This window comes from Etheostoma spectabile, chromosome 2 (assembly GCF_008692095.1).
Source record: "Etheostoma spectabile isolate EspeVRDwgs_2016 chromosome 2, UIUC_Espe_1.0, whole genome shotgun sequence".
Taxonomy (NCBI): Eukaryota; Metazoa; Chordata; class Actinopteri; order Perciformes; family Percidae; genus Etheostoma; species Etheostoma spectabile.
The window spans coordinates 25,792,348-25,799,859 of NC_045734.1; positions in this window are offsets into that span (position 1 = coordinate 25,792,348).

The following is a 7,512-nucleotide window of genomic DNA, read 5'->3' on the forward strand; positions in this document are numbered from 1 at the left end:
CTTTAATCGGAGACACAAACACGCACACATCCTCACAGCTTTGCATATGCAGTGTTCACTGAAGCATTGATATGCAGCGTGAGCGGGAGAATCTGTTGCCATTGCTCGCGCCTTAGCATTGCTAAATTTCAAATGCACACACTCACATACACCCATTGGAGGGATCAGGGGGCAGATGATTCGTCAGGAGTCCTGCTGAGTTAAGTAATCACACTCGGCTGTTTAATCACTAACGAGAACCTGATGAGGCTCTTTAATTAACACAACACTAATTGAAGAGGGCTGGCGAATCACAGCTCTCTATCCTGTCTGTTATTTGAATAATTAGAAAGCAAAGGATTGTGGGCGAATAGCCTCCAGCTGTAGGTAGGTCAGAGGTTTGTGTAGCCTGGCAATACATTAGATGAATTCTTTCGTGGCTTCTTTCATATCTCAGATTATTTCACATTGTGTGGATATAAGAAGTCACTTACAGATGTAATGAAAAGATTTGACAGTAAAATACGTTTATGTAGTAATCTAAATAATATCAATGCCTTCTTCTCATCTTGGTGGCCAAATTGGTTTGCTGTAAATACATACAGCAAACTAAGGGTGTTGTTTTGGTTATTACATGTTGTAACAATGAAAACAGACAAACAACTTGTCTTGTTACAAAATGACAGATTCTTGATTTGATGAGAATCTGTTCAAACATTTGAAAATTACACACACATCTTGCTATTATCTCCATGAACATCTCCATAGAAACTGCCAATCTTTTTCGCTGGTATACTAGCTGGCTGCAGCAGTAGGAACATGCAGATCGAGTACCTAATGACAGGCTAATTACCTTGCATACTGATGACCCACTTTAATTTAAAATCAGTATCCAATTGTTGTAGAAGTGGCAGGGAGTAGTGAGAAAAGATGCAGCACAGACACAGGATGTTCAGTGAATCACAGATAGCTTATACAAGCCTGTAAAGTTATGTAATTATTATTCAGCTGTTTATTTCTTGATTTGTCATGTGTATCTGTGGCTGACTGTTTATTATTTTTCATAAGGCCTGGTAGCAGATATTCTACCGTTCCAAGCCTTCACCGCAGAGTCATTCTTTGCTACTTCTGCAAGTCAACACCAACCCTAACTAACCCCAACACTAGAATTTAGTGGTAACATATGATAGTAGTTGTGCAGGTATGTTTTAGGGCTGCTTAATAAATGTAAATGATTGGAATAATTAGTCAAATAGCCACCCAGTTGAAAACTGCACTTTTTTTGATGAACTATGTGTGAGTTGTGTTGAGTTGGGTTAATTACGCAAAGAGTATATGTGTCACAAGTTGACGTTATGCATGGTTCTAGATTGCAAACCGGCTTACTAAATCAAAGAATTTAGAAGTGAGAAGTTCTTTGGCTAAATAGAGAGAGAGGTAGCATTGTACAAGTTGGCCACCTGTGCAGAATACAGGGTTGTAGCAGAGACATTTGGTGTCAGTCAGCAAGACAACCGTTCACCGCTGTGTTGACAGGGTGTGCAGGGCCACACGATTCGAGCTGTTGAACCAATTCATCACTTTACCCGACGTTACTGAGGCACAGGCAAAAGCGCACCGCAACATCACCACGCACCTTGTGCGGAGCACTGGTTTCCATCAATATTTTCCAATGCAATACTTCAAAATGCGCATAGAAATACGATGATGGAAACATGACTATGGTTCCGAATACAGATACTCCCTTGACCAAACTGCAGCTACGAAATAGTGGCTATCGGTCTTGTTCATGGCACATATTTTGACACAGCAGGAAAGCAAGAGTGTAAATAATAAAACTGATGGCTTAATTCCATTTAGCTGCTTCGGTTTCTGGTATTGCTCATGGAGGCTCACTGTCACACTGTCATAGCTTACTGGGACACTTGAATAATATGAAGCCATCCTTAACGTTATTAGTAACAGCATTGCTTTTCATGCTGTAACATGCCAAAATGCCTGCTGCTTGGCTCAGGTCTGGACTTACAGTATAATCCCTTGATCAAGTAGGTTGAAATGTAAGTTAAGCTATTATTAATAAAAATCTACTGATTGAATTTTCATAACTAAATAAAGTGAGTGCAAATGACTAATAGCATGCCGGATATTTTTGTGACAAAGACTGCGAAATGGATATTGCAAACAGAGAGATGTTAGTTCTTCAAAAGCTCTTCTAGAACAGTACTGTTGTTGATTTGTATCTGTTTCTTTCATAATAATTCTCTGATATTTGTTTTCAAAATGAGAAATTAAGATGACTACCTTTTTATTAGCATCTAAATTGTAAATCTTGAAGAAGTTACATATATAATCAAACATCAATGAACCTTGAGTTGCAGACTGGACTATTTTCCATTAACAGCTACAACAAAAAGAGAATTAGGATCTGGGTTTACTATTTATTGTACGGTACATTCAAATTCAACTTGTTTCTCAACTGCTCAAAGCCAAGAGACAAGCGGAGAGCTTTCTCAATCCTTTGTTCAACATCGACATTCATGCTTCATAGACTGAGTGTTGGAACGTATGGCCACGATTCATAATTTACCATGAATGTACAAACATTTACAGTAGCTGATAGGATTCTGACACCTGTGAGCCTGTTGTAAACAACCGAACAAATGTCTCCAAACTTTGTTGAATCCTCTCTGTGTCAGCGCAAAGACTGAATATACCACATGAAGAGTTTACAGGATTTGGATTGGACCGGGTTGATCATAGCGTCTCTGTTAAAGTGGGGGGAGAAGTTTGGTAAAGTTTTATATGGGGGGGGGGGGGGGGGGGGGGGGGGGGGGCGGCGGATGCGGGACCGAACATGGAGGGGGGGATTAGGGTTTTGTTAATGAGGATTACAAACCGGTGGAAAGCAACTAAGCTGAGCACCACCGTCATCAAACCGATTTAGTTCCTGGCTCCTATTTAGAAGGATTACCACACAATGTTATTGTAATTAGAATTGTTCTACCAATGAGACTGTTGAAGCAATTCTTGTCCGGTGTTATTTTACACTGCGTTGCTAATGCAGCGGCTAGTGTTTGCGCATTCGCCCTGCTACTCACGTTATCACGTTATACGTGTCCAGGAGACCTTGTTGAGGTACATTTGCAATGCTAACTTCGTTTGCATGTTACAGGCCCAAGTCAGTGTACAAAAACACCAACGGCATCGCCACAGGGCTATAAAACTACTGATTCTTCCTGTACTTGAGCAGCAGGAAGATTAACCTGAGAAGTGTTTTCTCTCTCCTCTTTTTACTTCCCCCAAGAAAGCTGCTGCTGTCTGTTTATAGGTTCCACATGGGAAAAGGACAAAGGTTTGAACAGAGGGGGGATTTCAAAAGATAATTAAGGAGGAACGAACAGGCAAACCATTGAAGGAGGCACGGAGGAGGGATTGAGAGCAGAGAGGATGACAGAGGAGCGGAAGCTACCTTTGTTGTGTCTCAAACAAGTGGATCAACTCAACTGCTTCTCAAACGCCATGAATATGTATTATATCAGGTTATTCATCCGGCGCTATTGTTCCACCTCAAATTATGTCCCACCAGATGAACACTGAGGGAACACAAAAGAAAATTGGGCAAATAAAAATCGAACAAAAACAAAAAAAACAACAGAGCTGGTCTTTTTATGTCCACGCGGGTTTTGTGGCATTGGAGGAATCTTGAGAGATGACTCGCTTCTATTCAAGCGAATAATGCCATCTTTTGAGGAAAAAGCTCTAATTAACATCTATTTGAATAATCAGATTATTCTACATTCTTAAAATGTGCTGGTGAGAAAGCAGGAATACATAGCAGGAGTATGTCTTTTGTCATTGTGCACTAATACACCAAAGGTAATATGAGAAATACTTAACGTTAAACCTATTTTTTTCCACAGAAAGATGTAATTAAGGGGGTTTATTGCTGGATGGGAAATTCCATGTGAGTATGTAGCTGGTACACATTTCAGATATTGTTTTATTATATGCATTCCTATTTCATCCTATTTATTTCTTTGACTAATTCAACTTATTCTGAAAATGTCCAGATTTCACAATTTCTGTGTGGCTCTAATGTAGGTCTCTTGGCAGATGCACCATTTTGGTGGTTGGTGGCTATGTAACTTTCAGTTTGTGTTGATCCTAGGGGCCAATCAGGACAAAAGCGGAGTGTTTTTACCACACCTGCTGTTGTAAAAGTCTTTTCTTTACGGTGCCGCGTTGCCCACTGTAGAGTATTGAGTTAGTGTTATGGGGAGGTCTATATAGTCACGATGATTTTGCTCAACCAGAAAATCAATAGTTTACAACAAGAGAATAAGTTACAGATGCATTGTTGCATTTTAAGTGTTGCAGACGCCTACTTTGGATGTCTCGTGAGCTAAACCGGGTGTGAATGTCACTGTGTAAAGAGCCAAAGCATTAAGAGATTGTTGTAGCAACCAACGCTTTAATAACTTAGATTAATATAGTGCACTATATGAAACCCACAGACGCTTTACATAAGTAACGTTACAGGAGAACAAGGGAAAAGAAAATAGTAAGCCAAAACATCCATCCATCCATCCATCTTCATCCGCTTATTCGGTATCGGGTCACGGGGGCAGCAGCTCCAGAGGAGGACCCAAACTTCCCTTTCCCGAGCCACATCAACCAGCTCCGACTGGGGGATCCCGAGGCGTTCCAGGCCAGGTCGGAGATATAATCTCTCCACCTAGTCCGGGTCTTCCCCGAGGCCCTCCCAGCTGGACGTGCTGGAACACCTCCCTAGGGAGGCGCCCAGGAGGCATCCTTACCAGATGCCCGAACCACCTCAACTGGCTCCTTTCGACGCGAAGGAGCAGGGCTCTACTCCGAGCTCCTCATGGATGACTGAGTCTCACTATCTCTAAGGGAGACGCCAGCCACCTCCTGAGGAAACCCATTTCGGCCGCTTGTACCCTGGATCTATTCTTTTGGTCATGACCAGCCTTCATGACCATAGGTGAGGGTAGGAACGAAAATTGCCGGTAGATCGAGAGCTTTGCCTTCTGGCTCAGCTCTCTTCGTCACAACGGTGGCGATAAACGGAATGTAATACCGCACCGGCTGCTCGATTTCCGACCAATCTCACGCTCCATGGTCCCCTCACTCAGAACAAGACCCCAAGGTACTTAAACTCCTTCACTTGGGGTAAGGACCTCACTCCCCACCGAAGAAAGAATCCATCGGTATCTGCTGAGAACCATGGCCTCAGATTTAGAGGTGCTGATCCTCATCCCAGCCGCTTCACACTCGGCTGCGAACGATCCAGTGAGTGTGTGAAGGTCACAGAGTGATGATGCCATCAGGACCACATCATCCGCAAAAAGCAGCGATGAGATCCCGAGCCCACCGAAATTCAACCCTCCCGCCCGACTAAGCCTCGATATCCTGTCCATAAATATTACAAACAGGATTGGTGACAAAGCGCAGCCCTGGCGGAGGCCAACCTCACCTGGAACGAGTCCCACTTACTGCCGAGAACCCGGACACAGCTCTCGCTTGGTCATACAGAGATTGGATGGCCCTAAGAAAGGACCCCCTCACCCCATATTCCCGCAGCACCTCCCACAATTTCCCGGGGGACCCGGTCATACGCCTTCTCCAGATCCACAAAACACCTGTAGACTGGTTGGGCATACTCCCAGGCCCCCTCCAAGATCCTTGCGAGAGTAAAGATCTTGATCCGTTGTTCCACGACCAGGACGGAATCCGCATTGTTCCTCTTCAATCGAGCAGGTTCGACTATCGGCCAAACCCCTCTTTCCAGCACCTTGGAGTAGACTTTACCAGGGAGGCTGAGAAGTGTGATACCCCTGTAATTGGCACACACCCTCTGGTCCCCCTTTTGAAGAGGGGAACCACCACCCGGTCTGCCACTCCTTAGGCACCGTCCCAGATCCCACGCAATGTTGAAGAGGCGTGTCAACCAAGACAGCCCTCCACACCAGAGCCTTCAGCATTTCTGGGCTTTGCCGCTGTGGAGTTGTTTGACTACTCAGCGACTTCCACAGGGAATTGACGACAATCCCCATCATCCTCCAGCTCTGCCTCCACCAAGAGGGCGTGTCAGTGGATTTAGGAGTTCCTCAAAGTGCTCCTTCCACCGCCCTATTACCTCCTCAGTTGAGGCCAACAAGGTCCCACCCTTACTGTATACAGCTTGGGTGATTCCTCGCTTCCCCCTCCTGAGGTGGCGAACGGTTTTCCAGAAGCACCTTGGTGCCGACCGGAAAGTCCTTCTCATATCTTCTCCGAACTTCTCCACACCCGCTGCTTGCCTCTGTCACAGCAGAGGCGCAGCCCTTGGGCCTGTGGTACCCTGCAACTGGCTCCGGAGTCCTCCGAGACAACATATCCCGGAAAGACTCCTTCTTCAGTCGGACGGCTTCCCTGACCACCGGTGTCCCCAGGGTGTTCGTGGTTACCGCCCCTTGAGGCACCTAAAACCCTAGACACAGCTCGCCGCCGCAGCTTTAGCAATGGAAGCTTTGAACATTGTCCACTCAGGTTCAATGGCCCCAGCCTCCACAGGGATGCACGAAAAGCTCCGCCGGAGGTGTGAGTTGAAAGTCCGTCGGACAGGGGCCAAAACAAACATGGACTAAAAGGAGAATGTCCACGCTAAATGGAAGGGGGACGTAATATAATGTAGGCTACTGACGTACAACCACATTGCACATTGTAAAGTTATTCATGAATGGAATAGACATATTACATATCTGAGGGACAATTCTTCCTTTTACGTGGCATAGGTTTGCCAGAGAACATGAAAGAGAATAAAAGAGGGGATTTTTCTTTGCCATTCCCAAATCAAACGATAAACATAAGACACAAACATACACACACACACGCACGCACGCACACACACACACACACACACACACACAAACGCACACTCTGGCACAAACACAATAATATAGGTAGCACTCACCTGGAGGAAACAGAGGAACAAGGGGCTAATTAGTGATGATGAGAAGTTAATTTAGTCAGACACCTCAGGTAATAGTCTCCCCCCTCTCCTGTCTTCATCTCCCTATTGCTCACCTTCCCTCTCTCTCAAACATTCCCCACTCTGCACATTGCTTCTTACGCTACAGCCCAACAATTTTCATGTTCAGACAAGGTGTCAAATGTTCTGTGTTGTGCTTTTTTTTAATATCCCTTCAGTGTGTCTATGCCTCTCTCTGTCACACATACAAACACATTCTTCAGAGATCACAGAGGCTACAAAGCAGGTGAGGTTGTCAAGTTGACTAAGTGGGAAATTACATTATCTTCTGCTTTGACATTTCTGAATTGTCTTGCTGAGTGTGTATGTGTGTGTGTGTGTGTGTGAATGTGAATTGTTCCTGAGCTAAATGTTTGCTAGCAGGTGAGCCTGTTGTTGACAGATGGTGTTTGTGAGAGAAGCTCGCTCCCTGCAGAGTCTCACCCCAGGAAAATGCTCATGCTAACACAGACAGGCCCAGTATACAAACACACACACAC